Here is a 15,930-nt window from a genome sequence, read left to right on the forward strand (position 1 = left end):
CCTCACAGGTTGCCAGCATTAGCCCTAAGGAGCAGAGTGGTAACTGCACCCAGCTGCAGGTGCAAGTTCTGTGTCAGGCCAGCTGATTTCCATTCCCTGTGCCCCAGGCTCAGCTGATTCCCATTCCCTGTGCCCCAGGCTCAGCTGATTCCCATTCCCTGTGCCCCAGGCTCAGCTGATTCCCATTCCCTGTGCCCGGGGTCAGCAGGGCAGTGATGCAGCACAGCTGATTTTCATCACAGCCAGGTGTGGCAGGGAGCTTTTCCTGCTGCCAGGTGAGGCCTTTGCCTTCTTCCCCTGATGGCTGCTGAGGCTCTGTAGGCCCAGAGAAATGAGGAGCAGGAGACTGAACATTCACCAGCTCACTCCTTTGGGATAAGAAGGTGGAAGATGACTGCTTAACTGAGTTTTTTCTGAATGCTGTCAGGATCGTTCACTCATCCTGTAGTTCGAGGAGAGCAGCCTGAAGAGGTCTTGAGCTCAGATAAAGGTGGGACAGCTGTGGGATTTCTGTTTAAGATTGCAGGAACTTCATTGCTTGTATTTAGAAATTGGAAATGCTTAATAGAAAGACTAGGAAGTTAAATGTGTGAGTGTAACAGTGTCTGTCTTTTTAAGTGAAGAGGCAGTTTGCCTTGCCTCGCCTCTAAACTGGAAGTTGTCTTTTGCAATGTCAAAAGGACGCAAAAGAGAAGGTAGTAAAGTAAAAAGGGTTTAGTGTTGAATAGGTGAAGTAAACACATTAGAAAGAAATATTTATAAGTGAGGTCTCTTTTGTCATTTTCACTTAGTCACTCCTTGACCCAAAAAATGGCTTTATAACAAGGTGTTCTCTAGTTCAATCAGTATTTCCCGCAAGCCTTGAAAACTAAAATCAGAGCTAGAAAAATCTCTTTAGTTTTAATTTACTCAGTATAGCATGTCTCTCAATTTAGAGGTTGTGTAGCTTGGCTCCTTTCAGGCTGTTTTAGTTGGTGATGCCTTGCACAACTGTAGGGTGTAAACTGAAGGCATGTAAGATTTGCTAGTTTAGTGCATATGTAACTGTGAAATTACTGGTTCCTTCCTTTTTTTCCTTCAGTGTTACAAGGAATGTTGTGAATTCCAGGGAAATCTCAGGGTTTACTATAAGAGATCAATGTTTATGCTTCTAAGGAGTTTGTTTTGAAGAAAACTTATGTGGCCTTCTAGTCCTGAGTTACTCAAACAATAGAAGATATTGAGGCTTCTGAAGACAGACATTGGATATTCTTTTTAGTGTGATATTGTTGTCATAGGGACTAAAGTTATTGTTAAGCCCTATAATAAGTACAAGAATGTGTTCACAGAGCTTGAAAATCCTGAGCAAGGGATGCACTGCATATTTCCCTATTGAAATATTTGCTGGAGTGATTCCATGATCCACCTGTAAGAGCAAATGGGTACAATGGGCTATTTTAACCTCATGGCCTTTTTCTTCTCAACAGCAGCATTGCAGCTAATGATGCTGAATGGGCCATCCCAAATAACTAGCTACTGGAAGCTAAAGCAATTCGTGAAGCTTCTCAGAAATGTTTGTGGAAATCTTGGGCAGAGGTGGAAATAAATATGAGAAAAAAGGCAGCCTCTTATTATTTAATGTATTATTTACATTTATAGTATATGTAATTGATTGGTGTGGTGTCCTAATTACTTGTTTGTGCCACCTTCATTAAATGAAAAAAAAAAAGCATAACGGAAATGCAAAGATGGGAGATAGTCCTTGGGTAATTATTTTGCTTCCAGGCTTTTGGGAAGCTATTAATATTTAGGCAAGATATTTGAGAGAGACCTGGCCTTTCATATTACCGAGTGTGAGAAGTCTTTACATGAATTACAAATCAGCTCTCTGATTCACTAAGTTGTTAACTGTTGTTGTATTTCACAAAGATGGATAATATGTGGTGAATGCCTCTGTTGTTATGGGCAGTAGTATGATAGTGCTAGTGGTGTTCAAATAATCATTGCTTTGTTTCAGGATTAACACATCATAGTAAGTGGTTAAAAGAAACAAACCACTTTTCAAACCTTCCTTGTAGTATTTCAGGGAACTAATTCTGTCATGATTTGCAGCTGGAAAGATCAACCAGTGAATTGAATCTTTGTAAACAAACAGATATGAGGGAAAGTTTTAAAAATCCTGAGGATAAAACTTTGTGGAGATGTACAATGTAATAAAGAGGACAGTCTATATTGTTAGGCACTTGTGATGTACTTGAAAATTTGGTGCTGTGTTTCGTTTTGTAGAAGTTATTCACTTGTATGGTGCACCAGGATGTCAATGTGTTGGAAAGCTGTTCTGATTGCTGCACTGGTAGTATTGACCAACTGGGATCAATAATGGTATGATCAAATATGCGACAAGCACAGCTTACCCTTCAGATTTGCATCTGACTTGTGGCAAAATGGGAGCATTTCACTTTTTAAAATGTTCACTTTCATTGCCTTTCATTCTCAGCTAATGCTGCTTCTGCTTTCCTCCTTTCCTCTATGTCAGCTATGATGATATACCTCCAAAACAAGTTTGAATCCTGCTTTGTAAACATTTATAGATGTTTATAAATTGGCCCCAACATTTCCTGTTGTCTCTGTGTGTTAATAGAGTAATTTCTGATCCCTTCTACTTCATCAATATACATTCACATAAATTCATGTGGCAGTTTAGAACCAATTAAAATTTATAAGCCACAAGTAGTGAGTGAAATTCTAAGGATTAATTTACTCACTGAAGTATTAATCTGTGTAATGTAGTAGGTTATCCTTCAGTAAACCTGGTTATATGGAGATAGGGAGATAGATTTCCTTGCATGTTTTACTGTAAATGCAGTAATTGGTCCCCCTGGGCTGTTGAGCTTGAATGGTTACAGCCAGCAGTACCACTGCAGCCTTGGTGCGAACCCTGGGAATGAGAACCAAGTTGTGTTTATCTAGCAGCATCCATCTTGCTTTTCACTCGCTGCTCAGACTTGGAGATCAGGAAAGAAAAAAAAATTCAAATGAATAAAATTAATCAAACTTGAAAACAAAGAAAATATTTGATGTGAATATCAGAAAGTACAACCTATTCTCCTTACCTCACCCAAACCTCTGCTTTTAAAGAAGCAATAGAGAAGGGATTGGAAAAGGGCAGCAGAGATCAGAAATTGCATAATGCATTTGGTAGAAGTGACTTCCTCCATAAGGCCTGTGATTAGATCCTTTTACACTTGAAAAACCTAATTGATCAAGCCTAGCAAATCTGACTTTTGTTAATGGGTTTTTAACTATCATTTATTCAGCTAATGATCTTGCTGATAGGGAGCAGGGACAGAAAGAGATTGTGGCTTATGAAGGCCCACAGGAAAAGCTCGTGCATGATCCAATGTTTTAATTTAGATCCTGTCCCTTCTGCTTCAAGATGTGCTTCCTTTCATCAACTGCTGCCTTCTTCCTGAGTTATTAACTGTGAGCTTGCAATGGTAAACCCACTGGAACTCTTGTGTATTTAAAAAAAATATAAGCTGGGGGAAAAATGGTGACAAGGGTGTCTGGAAAGATAATTTTTTTTTTCTACTGGAAAGACGTAGTCAAGGAAAGCAAATGAATAAATATGATGTAGGAACTCGTATCTTGGGAGCACTGATGTTTGAGGATTGAGTTGCAGTAAAAGTTTATCTCATAAAAGAGGCTAAGCCTGGTGTTCAGCCCTGTCTTCATTGCTGTTTCTGGCTGTGGTTTGGAAAGCCAGCATCCTTGGTGTCTCACTTTATTTGGTTTATCTGCCATATTCCCTCTGACAGGGATGATGCTGGAAGACCAAAACCTGCTGAATTGCCTTTATCTGGATGATATGGGAATTTTCCCTGTCCAGTCTCATAGTCCTAATTCTTGTGTTTGTCAGTTCCTGTGGAGCAGAAATATAGGTGTAAAAAAAGGTGAAATGGCTTTCTGCAGCTGACTCCATGACAGCTAGCAGCAGATCACAAATTCTTGGTGGGCTCTGCCCTGTTTCCTTAGCTGTGCCTCCTTCCAAACCCTTCTTCCCAGCCCCAAAGTCAGGTCCTTGGGGAGCTCTCTGTCCCTTCAACAACTTGAATCTCAAAGGAGGCAGAAATCAGTCTGCCTACTGGGCTTACCAGTCACTCACTGTCAGGGGAAAAAGTCTTTTTAGTGTTGCATATCAGGAAAGTGGGCAAATACTTGTTGGTTTGACCTCTTTTCAGGACCAACGCTGGAACAGAGCCCAGAATAAATGTGTAGGATTTAAAGGTTTTTTAACTGAAAATCATGCCACTGTACACTCACTGAAAGACTCTTGTTAATGCTGTTCAAGTCTAGAAAGTTTTAAGAATTGTGAAAATAGAGTGCTTTTTGGAGAAAAAGATAACAGAGAGGTAACAGAGGTGCTTTTTGGGGAAAAAAAACCAACTTGAAAATGTGTACCAAAGAATCTGATGTTAGGAATAGAAATTATGTTTTGGGTTTCATATGTATATATATATATGGCAGAATTAGTAACTTCTATGCCAATCCGATTCTGTTTTTTAACAATAATTTGTTTCATGCTCTAGTGGGTTGACCCTGGCTGGATGCCAGGTGCCCTCCAAAGCTACTTGCTCTCCCCTTCTAAGCTGGACAGGACACAAAATATAATGAGTTCATAGGTTGAGATGGTCGCTCATTGGTTATTGTCATGGAGAAAACAGACCCAGCTTGGGGAAGACTGGTTTATTGCCAGTCAAAGCAGAGTAGGGTAATGAGAAAATAAAAACTAGACATTCCAATGCCTTCCCTCACCTGTGTCATCATCCTGGGCTCACCATTACCCCCGATTTTCTCTGCCTCTAAAGTGAATTGTTTTTCTCATGTACTCTCACTCCTCCCTCCAGCTGCACTATTTCCCCTCTCCTTTCCCCTTTTCTGGATGTGTTTACTCAAAGGTGCTACCAGGTGCTATCTTGGAGCTGGCCGGCACTGGCTCTGTCAGACACAGGGGAAGCTTTTCACAGCTTCTCACAGAGCCACCTCTAGAGTCCCCATGTGCCCAAAGCCTTGCCACACAAACACAATAATGTGGTACATTTTCAAGTAATTTGGGGCCAAAGTTACTTTGTTTCATACTGTGTCATTTCTAAATTAATAGTAATTCTTTCTCCTGCTTTCTTTCTCTCCAGTTACTGAAGCTTGTGCACATCATATTTTTGTGTGCACTGTTTTCTGATTAGCCTCTGTGAGGTATTACTGTTATATTCCTATGGAGAATAACAGAACTAGGTAGAGATTCATAAAATGCATTTTAAAACCCTCTAATGAATGTGTGAATGTGGGGAGAACAGTGACTTCCTTTTGTTTTAGCTCTTTAGATGTCTACCTCCATCCAAATAGTGGTGTTCAGGAGGAAGGGATTTGATTAGTATAGTTCTGTTCCATAGCATTAGTTTCCTAGGAGAGAGTCTGGTAAGAGATGTCTTCTCTGAAGGTCCCCATCGTAAACACTAATGTTTGTTCTCACAGTTTTTGGTAATTTCTCTGTTATTGTTACTGGTTTTCTTTTTTGTTACTCAAGTAACTTTTATAGGTTTTTATGCTGAGTATCAAAAAAGGATCCACGCAGAAATAAAAATGGAAGAAAATTGCAAGTAAGCAAGTGCGAGCATGAATACTGTGGACTTAATTTACTCTTGCAATTACTAAAATCACTTTGTATTTGAATGAATCATATTTTTTTCTTGATGATCTGATCTAAAATATTCTCTTACCAAGGACTTTCCAAGACTCTTATGATGAAGTTAACAATGAAATGAAGATTCTTGCACTTCCAATATTGATACTGAGTGATTGGTTGGATTCTTCATTGGTGAATAACTTCATTTTTATTTGGTTTAGGTTTTCACTCAGGTGTAGCAGGGTAAGGGAGCATGACTTTGAAAGCCTTGGCTGGCCTTAAAAGTATTTGCTGTGGATTAAGATGCAGGATGAGCTGGCTGATACTGCTCTTGGCAAACATTGCTCTAGTCACCAGGATGGGGAACACATGGAATAATGAGCTTTAATCCTTGTTAATAATACAAATGGAAGATTCAGGCTGGCCAGCCTTGCTTGTTAGAAGAGCCTGATTAATCAAGCGTTACCTTTTTGGAAGCAAGTGCTGGAGATTGATTACTGCTTTTTGTCCACAGATGTTTGATTCCCATTTATTTTGTCCTGACCTTTCCCCATGAGCTCTGTTACATGTTAAACTTTCATATGGTCTCTTGCATGTCACAGAACTGGGTTGTCAGGCAGTATTTCTTCCTTTCTTTTAGGTTGTAATTGCTGTTTGTGTCCCAGCACCAAGTCTGTGCTTGCATTTGTGTAAGGAGGTGTTTGTTGCAGGTGTTGGTCTCTGCATGTGTGTGTCCATGTGTTCAGGGAGTTGACACCACTGGTGCCCATAGTGTGAGCCATGGGCTCGCTCTCACCTGGAAGACACTGAGAAAGTGGGGTTTGCATGTAGCCATTGGTCAGTGGAACCCTGGCAGGGTTGTAGAAGAAAGGTCATAACTTTGAAATTTCATCTATGCTTTCTTTTTGATGAGAGAGGTGCTAGAGATGGTGTAGGGCCCTTCACCTTGCCCCAGGCCCCATTCCAGCTGGCTTGTGCCTCCCAGCTGCAGGCTGGTGTTGAAGCAGCAGGAGCAGAGCACACCAGTGCCTGAAGCTGTGGCAGTAAATTATAATCATGACGCTTTTGCTGCTGTGTCCTTTGTTCTCCTGGGATGGAGAAGATGTTGCATTACCCAGCTGTTTGGGGCTCCTCTGCTGTCCCTTGGCTCTGCCTCGCTCATCTGCTGCTCACAGGTTTGCTGTGAGGCATGAGAGAAACCCCTTGCAGCACTGTGAGACTCTGTGTGTTTCTGTGTTCCTGCAGTTTGGCTCCTCTGCCATCTGCTGTAGGACACAAATGAAGATCATACAGTACTTTGTACTGTGATAACAAATGTCTTCTGGTATTTCACATCTACCAGAGTAATTTAAGTGTGTGCACATGGGTAAATGGGTTTTATTGGAGTTTTCCAGCCAGTATTTATATAATTATCTTAATAAAAATGTCTTTGTAAAGGCTTTTAAATGAGATTTTCATAATAATTTTGAGATATTTAACTACAGTGGTCTTCATCTTTTGCAGATGGAGCTCATACAATATGGTCTGGTAGCAGACTTGTAGTGAAGTGGAGGGGAGGTCAGCTTTGCTTTTAGCATTTGTTTTTCAAGCTAGAGCTGCTTCTATTTATAGCCACAAGAAAGTTCAAAGGCAGGCTTATTTTACAGGCTGGGTTGTGAACTGCTGTGCTAGATAGACTCATAGCTGCTGCTATTGGTGATATTGCCCAGGTCCTAATTTCTTGTATCATAGATATCTAGCCACCTTTATATTTTTCCTAATTGTCTAGGTGACTTCTGGAAAAAACCCTACAACAACAAAAAACCTAAAACCAAACCCAACCAAACAAAAAACCTAACAAAAAAAAAGGAAAAAAACCAACCTAAAGCTTGTTTGGGAGAAAGAAAGAAAGAATGAACTCCTGAAGCTGTGGTTCTTGAGAAATGATGATTGAATTGTACATTTGGTGTGAACAAATGACTTGGATTTGCTATTTTGAGTCTGCATGCAGTGCAGAAATGAATATATTGCAGTGGCATTACTTCAAAAGCTCTGCTTTAAAAACCACCTTGTACGTACCAATGAGTATACTATAACTTCTACCATAAGGCTCTATATAAGGGCTCTCAAAACTACTGTTAACTTGAGTTAGATGCTGGCTTTTTAGTTTACTTCCTGTACTGCGTGTAAAGTAAAAATACAAATATGGCTACTGTAGGATGGTAGTAGACTTTGCCTTCTGTGGGGACTCCTGTATGTTGCCACTGTCAGCTTACATCAGTCTTATCAGAAGGTGGTACAATAAAGGTCTGAGTAAGTTCAGAATTCACAACATGTGAGCCTCAGGCTGCTAGGAGCCTCAGGCTCAAATGTCTTGCAATTGTAGCAGCTGATAGATTTACTTGTTTTGGTACATGCATATGCAAGGGTACAAGAGAGAATTTATTTACTTTCGATCTTTTTAATAAGATCCTGGAAAGACCAAATGGCAAAATGGTGAAAGCTTTTTTCCATGGAAAGCAAGGCATGGGTGTAGTCATTTCCAGGCCCCCTGTGAAGGCCAAACCCTGATGACCCTGATTGCCACCAGCTAGTAACTCTGATTTGCCAGTGGGCTGCTGGCACCTCTGTGCTGTAGGTTGCATGTTCCAGCAAGTTTTAGGCATGCGTGCTCAGTGATCCAGTTGGCTCAGGGGAAATCACATCCTGGGTAAGATAAATGTGTGTATGTGTGTATATGTTCTGGAGGGACCACAAACACAGTGGAGTGTTAGGAACAGTTTAAGCTGGTGGTTTCTGTGGCGTTTCAGCACTATCAGTCAGTAGCTTCTATATTTGAGTAACTATTTATGTATATAAATTAATGTCATTGCACTTGATCAGGTATTATGAATATGCATGAATGGTACTGGTTGTGAAAGGCATGAAGGATGCAGAGCTTCACACAGCTCAGGCTCATGCTCTTGACACATTCTCCACAAATAGAAATACATTTGGGTAATGTACAAAAACAGTCTTGCTCATTGATTGCTGCATGACACCTTCAAGGAGTCAGTCACACGTGCAACACATGAGTACTGTGCCACTCTGACTGCTTGTAAATGAAGTCTATGCTGAGGAAATATTTCAGAGATACCCTGGCATCCAGCTTTCAATGACTCTTTAAACACTGCAAACTGAAGCTCTGCATACCAAAACTGGAGTTCCCTGTGCCTTGCATTTCTGGTGAATCTTGGGTGCAATTTCAGCTTGAAAAGTGAGATGTGTCCTTTGCTGTGCTGGCTGTTGCATATCCCAGTGCTAGTCATGATTTCTTCACTAAATCCTCTGTGGAGAGAATCACTACCCCATCTACTCTTCAAGATGTTTGTTTATTTTTAGGTTCATGCTGTACTTGAGCCCCTTTCCCTGCAGCAGGAACACACTTTGCCTCTGTGACAGAGACTTAAAACATGAGCATGACAGTACTGGTTCATACCAGGCAATGGCGACATCGCTCTTTCCCCTGACTGTTCAGTATATTCTGATGCCCTGAAATGTTACCTTGCTCAGACAAAATAAATGTATGCTCAAATATAGATCATGGTAAATACTTGGTTTTGTCCTTATTCAGGGAAACCCAGACTGACACCAGTCAGAAAGGTTGTGTTTTTTAACTGTTTTTAACCCTCTGTTGGGAGCAGACAGAAGTGGACAGCTTTTGTTACTAGAGAAATGAATTGGTATGTTTTGATTCTTGATATATTGGCAATATGGGACCGTATTTGTCTGCCTTCTTAATTCACTTTTGTAAACAATAAGTATGGTATGTTGTTCCAATGATCAACGTTTACAGCATGTTAGATAAGAAAGTAAATATAAATGTGTTGTAATCATAAGGATTTGCCATGTTTAGGTGTCAAATGATTGTCCAGTCTTTATCTCTCGGGGTATATGTTAAAAAAAATATAGGAAATTCTCATAGTCATACCACTTGGATTTATTATTGTTTTGGCATTATTATAGAGGGGATAATTCATGTTTTGGAGCAACCTTAAGGAGACTGTGATGTAAATGTTAATTGTTTTTAACTCCCCATTATGTGATTTGGTAACATTAATATTTAATGGAGTCAAAAGATTAATGCCAGTGTTTATTTCTAAAAAAGGCAGAGTTGCTGCAGGACAGCCTTTAGCTGTGCTAGTTCAGAAAATCTTACTGAGGAAAATATTCATGCTTGCAAATATTCCTTTCCTTTTCCTTGCCTCTCCTGAAATCTTTCTGTTCTCTCATTCCTTATTCCTAAAAATAAGCCATAGGGCTCTAATAGAGACACTGATTAAATATGCTGCTCTGTAATTTATGCAAAAGTGAATCCCAACAGGAATCAGGGACTCTGAAAATCTGTTGTGAAATAATTATCCTGAATGACATTGTAGAAATGGTCCATGAAGATGTTGTCAATAATGCATTACATAAAATTTGTTTGAAATAAACCTTGAAAATTACATGATATTCATAGGAACCTGAAAGAATTATCAGTAAACAAATTTAATCAGCCTGATGTTATGCATACCACTCAACCTCTTATTATCTGATCATCTAGGTTTTAGAATACTATGGGGAATTGAATGGCAATTAATACTGAGAGCTGTAGGAGCTCATGTGGTGGTTGCAGAACTACCTTATTTTCTCAATTTTTGCTCATCTCTGTTTATCTGCATTAATTTCTTGCTGCCACAGTCTTCAGTGATGTCCACTGATAGTGTCCTGGCTGCTGCACCCGTTCCCCTAACAACAATGCACTTTGTAAACAAAGAATGACACTTGACAGTGTAATTCTATTTTTTCCCCCTTATGGAGAAGTGTTTATAGTAATGTCTAGACACTTTTAGTTGGGATATCCACACTGCACTGTGCCAGTGGAAGTCAAACTCTGCAGTCAAGTGCAGAATAAACTAGTACTAGATTATGTAGACATTTTTTGATTACTCTTTCAGGAAAAGGCAGGACCACAATGAACGCCTTTGCACCCAAGTTCAGAAGAGGTGATGTCCACTTCTACTTGCTGAAATCAGTAGAAATTTTGCCACTGACTTCACATGGAGAAATAGGACTAGAGTTTGGTTCACCTGAACTCTGTTATATCAAGCTACTGCTTGCATCTAACAAGTTTTCTGTAAGGCAAAACAATATGCAAGAGGACTTGATAGGGGCTTCAAATCTTCCTTTCAGTAAATGGGAAAACAGTGCAGAATTCATTGGCATGTCTTTGCTATTTGAGGTCATTGGTTACACATGTACTAGCCTCTAGGATAGAGCTGTAGTATCCACTTGCAGGTTTACATGTGCGTTGCTTAAAGGGATTTTCTGTTCTGTGAATGTGTTTGGATGAAATAATTTGCTATTGGAACTGTGCAATGATGTACTTATTCAAGATGATAGTGTTTCTTTCAATCCACGAGTTTGGAATATTCAGGTGAGTATCCTGCTAAGGAAAGCATCCTTTCACAGAAAAGCCATAAGATTTTCATGAGAAATTATTCCTTCAGATTACTTTATGTTAAGATGGCAGAAATGCAGCCAGATGCAATTTTAAAAAAGCTTGAAGATCAGTGGGAGGAAGATCAGCTATCATACAATATTTTCTAGCTTTGCCCAAAGATTCTGTCTAATGTTTAGGCAAGTCACAATAGATATGACTTCTGCAGCTCTAAAGGATGGGTTTGTGATTTCTGAAATAAAGGGCAAGTACTTTACTATTGGTGTTAGTAAGATGTTTCAAGACCCAAAAGAATCACTAGAACACATTTTTCTGAGTCATTAGGATAGTCAGTGTACTTGTGGCAACCTTGTATTTGGAAGTTGTCATATGATAGTTTGAAATACCTTTTCTTGGTGGTAGGGTTGTGAAGGAACATAGAATGGAAAGAGGAAAAACCTTTCTTTGTGATGCTTAGCTTGCTGAAGCAGGATAGTATATATTAAATTGGGCACCAGTCTATATTGCATTTCAGTGTGTTCTACTCTGGGGGATATTGATCAAAACAATATGTGCTTCACAAAATCTTTTATTTCAGATCTTTTATTTGGTTCTATTTTTTTGTTTTCCATGTTCAATAGTTTTACTTTTGCATCACCGTAGCTGAGCCATAGAAACTGGGAATGAATATTAAATACTCAAGCAGAAGACCTATTTTCCTGTACTTAGAACACTGAAAAAAGTTCCTGACATTACATTAATTTAAAAAAATACATTACTTCAGGCCTGAAATAAATTAAATTGTGAAGCAGAAGATAACATTTATTACCCAGATAAAAATGTCTTAACCTGTCTCTCTGAGGGATGATGACAGAAGCCAACCAGCTGGTATCAGGAGGAGATGTGATTTAGGTCGAGTATAACTCTATCTGTTTGAAGTGATGTCTTTGCTTAACTGAGACAGATTCATATTAGCAGTGATAATATTTAGTGTAGTGCACTTCCAGGTCTTGCTAATAAAACTTTTGTATTAGTAAGAAGGGAGAGATAGGATGGGACTATGAGCATTTAGGACTAGTGTACTAATGTACCAGAATTATTTGCTTAGTTTTAAGGGTGTCTTTTGTATTTTATTATTTATTATTTGTGTATGGAGAAGAGAGTTAAAACACATTTAGAATCAAGAATGCTAGATGTCACCCAAGATGGATAAACACAACTATGAAACATAGAAAAATGGATGTTTGAATTACAAGGCTTTTATTTCACATGTATCTGTATTGAAATCCAGCAACAAATGAATGCTGGGTTGTTTTGATTCAAAGTTATGGGTGGTCCACATGCTTGGAGTTCAAAGATGTCTGTAGTTCTTGGCTTTTGGCAGGAATATCAGTTAATGTTTGCTGGTATCCTTGCAGTAAGAAGTTGCATGGAACTTTGCTTCAGTCGATGTATGGACTGTACTGTCAAAGACAGGACAGGAAGGAAGTCTCAAAAATCTCCCTTTATTCAAGTGCTCTAATGAAACAATTTTGGTCAAAGCCCTTTCTTTCATGATTGAGGTTGATAGGTCAGTACTTGTGCAGATGATAAGGGCTACAATTTTCAAGTCATTTGTATGATTTAAAATGTCTGCAATATTTTTATTCCCAGTTGAAGTGCTGCCTACAGAAATAATGTGAAATAATGTGCTCCTATTTTGTTGCCATTGTCTTTGTTGTGTGCTGTTAAAATCTGGTCCCTTGCTGAGAAAAGTAACTGTTTTAAACCACCTGAATTAACTACCCTCTCTCATAAATACTAAAGTGAAATAAATTCTTGACAGTGAAGATGCCAAGACAGACACACAGTGGAGGTTTCTTACTTTTTCCACATGTGTAAGAGAAACTGTGATATTAATCCCAAATAAGATCCAGGATGAGCTATTTAGCTAAGTTGTTCCATGTAAAGTGCTCAAAATTCAAACTCCACCCATTAGGTGCCGTTTAGAAATGTCCTGTCTTGTGATTAACCTTTGAATTGTCTAGTATTGCTAGGAAACACAAGTCTTAGACTAGGTATCCAGACTTCTCTCACCCTGACAGTCCTTTGCTTGTCAGAGAGTTTTTATTACCTTGTTAGCTTCATGAAGTTAATGAGACTTAGCACCTCTGGCACAAGGGTGAATGAGAAGGACCTACTATCAGGGTCATGGTTTATTATTGCAGGCAACCTGAACATGATATCCTATTGCAGTGTGTGTTAAACATAACTGAAATGTTTGGCTTTTATATTGAAGCAATGTGGAAATAATGTCTTGAGCAGAACAGTGTCATCTTCCTGTTTTAAAAATTAAGCTTTTATTTCTTGAATTTCTTTCCTTTTTCCCCCTGTGTTAGCAATGCCACCTTCCTTATCCAGTTTTATGCATGTTTCCTACATACACATTTTGCCAGGCATCAAAAGGGAGAAGAATTTCAGATACTGACAGGCATTCAGGTATTCTATTCTTCAGTTTTTCTGGACTTGACTAAGTCTTTTTGTCTCCCAGTCTTTGACGCCACTGTCAGTTGGCCTTCCTGCTCCACTACTTTCTATTTGACATCCTGAAGCTTCCTCCCTCCTTCAAACTGTCATTAGTCTTTCCTGTAATTTCTCTCTGACCTTCCCTTTGGGAAATAACTGAATCCAGCAATATGTTGTCTGAGTGAATATGTCAATTTCTCAAGGTGTATCTGTCACTACCTTCAGTATCATTGAAGTACAAGGCCTTTGGTCATCTTGGACTTTTGTTTCTCTCTCTTCTGTGATTGTTCTAATTACCACTGTCAGGATTTGACTCAATTGAAGAACCAGGAGCCAAGTTTTGTATGCCATGGGTTGCCTTCCCTTCAGAAGGGCTGTTAGCTTGGTGTGTTCTGCCCATCAGTCACCAGCCCAGCAACTTCCCCCAAACACTCTCTGCTCATCTTCAGATCTGAGAGCACACCAACACACCAGGTTAGGTCCTGACTCACGGGCCTTTGAGGGCAAGCTGCTGTTATGGCGGAGGTCAAATTACAGGGGTGGGTGAGGGGTGAGTCAATCTGCCTTTTCAAAAGTCAAACTTTCAGGCTGTGAAGTAGTGCCATCACTTGGGGATGTGGTTGGAGCGTATCTGGTTGTGCAGGTTTACATGTTGCTTATCGAGTTCTGTGTTTGTGCATATGTGTTTGTTCTTGTTTTAATCTTATAAAACAATATGTGCAATTGGAACTGGTTTCATGCTTTGTACTTTTATCAGACCTATTTATACATATCTTTCAGTGATCAACTGAAACTTTCTGCATTCACTATGACATAGTCAGGGAAAGCATTGTCCTTTTCTCACAATGCACCTGAGAGGCCAAAGTAAATGCTATTCAGGCAATCATAGTTGGTCTATTCCATGAAAACTGTGATGATCTAACTTGTTGATGCAGGCCCAAACTATTCTGCAAATTCTTGTTGTTAGCTGACCTCTGAGCTAAAGGGCAAGCAAAAATATATGTAAGTTTGTAGAAAAGATATCAATAATTACTCAGCCTGTAATATTTTTCCAGCACTGTATGTTGCTGTTTCTTCTGTTCTCTGACCCAAATAGAATAAGTCAGAGTATTCTGTCTGCCTTAAAATAATTGCTGCAGTCAGCTGTGAGGTGGCTACGTCTGAGTGGTGGGTAGAAAAAGTGTTTTATGTATACATACTGAATGTTAACATTAAATTTGTATGTCTGAATGTCAGACTACATACACACACATTTAGGTAGTAAACATAAATATGCATAAAATTAAACACACTCACATGAAACCTAGTCCTATAAGCACTTGCTAATGCTTCAGTTTATCTGTGAAATTGAGTAAAATATCAGTAGTAGAAAACTAAGTTTTTTTTCATGAAGGCTTGCAGCATCTGTCCCTGGGTTTTGAGGAAATGCTCAATGCTTTTGAGGATGACTTCGCTGACCACAGGAAGTTAATTCAGCTGGTGGCAACAAGTGCAACAATTGGTTATTTTCTCCATTATCATTGAAACAGTGTTGTTTGTACCTTTCACGTATGTGTATATCCAGTTAAAAGTAGCCACAGAATAAGAACAAGCATCCCATTTTTTCCACTTCAGTTTATCATGATTGCTGTTTGATAATCCACATGCCATGACCATTGATGTCATCTGAACTTGGGGACTGCGAGCAGAAATACTGTAGCAGAGCTGCCATTTCACTTTTTTCTTTTGTGAAAACATTGCTCGTGTGTCAGTTGTACCATTTTGAGTTTTCACAAGAGGTGGCTAAAACATGTAAGTGCTTCAAACAAATACACGAGTCTCAAGCATTTTCCTACTGCACTGGCAGTAACTCTATGAGAGAACTTTGGGGATAAGAGCTACGTTCTTGGTCAAAACTGAAGTACTGTACATGAACTTAGTCTTGTGTAAGAATTGAATGGATAAAGTGTTTTTCTTTGGAAGAACAGAAACACTAGTGGGCTCAAGTGTCACTTCAGGAAAATGTGATGGTATTGGATGTGGCAATATCATGGTATTGTTTTATTGGCAATTAAATTCCAAACTCGCAGGGATGTATGAAGCCTCAGTTATGAGATGGTGTTGTTCTAATGCCATCTGTCAAACAGTTTTTCTCTTTATGCCACAAAATGTGTACTTTTGGGGAAAAAAAAAGATTGAATAGGAGTGGAGGTAAAGCATACCAAACTGTGCTCTTGTTTTTGACTTGTGCTGTCATTTGTGGAGTTTGCAATACAAATGTTTGCATTTCCAAAAGCACACAAGGTGTGATGCTTCCTGGTCCTTGTGATACGTGTGACAAAAA

General features: G+C 39.2%; 1 long non-coding RNA gene across 1 annotated transcript in view; it reads left to right on the forward strand.

Annotated features, from left to right (window-relative positions):
- Positions 1-275: 275 nt before the first annotated feature.
- The window catches only part of LOC146435472 (uncharacterized), a 355,682-nt gene continuing 340,027 nt past the window's right edge, over positions 276-15,930 (forward strand). The window contains exon 1 of the long non-coding RNA XR_014853081.1: positions 276-490. This is a non-coding gene — a long non-coding RNA (uncharacterized LOC146435472). The remainder of the gene's footprint in view (positions 491-15,930) is intronic.

Source organism: Lichenostomus cassidix, chromosome 6, assembly GCF_008360975.1.
Source record: "Lichenostomus cassidix isolate B80296 chromosome 6, HeHo_3.0, whole genome shotgun sequence".
Taxonomy (NCBI): Eukaryota; Metazoa; Chordata; class Aves; order Passeriformes; family Meliphagidae; genus Lichenostomus; species Lichenostomus cassidix.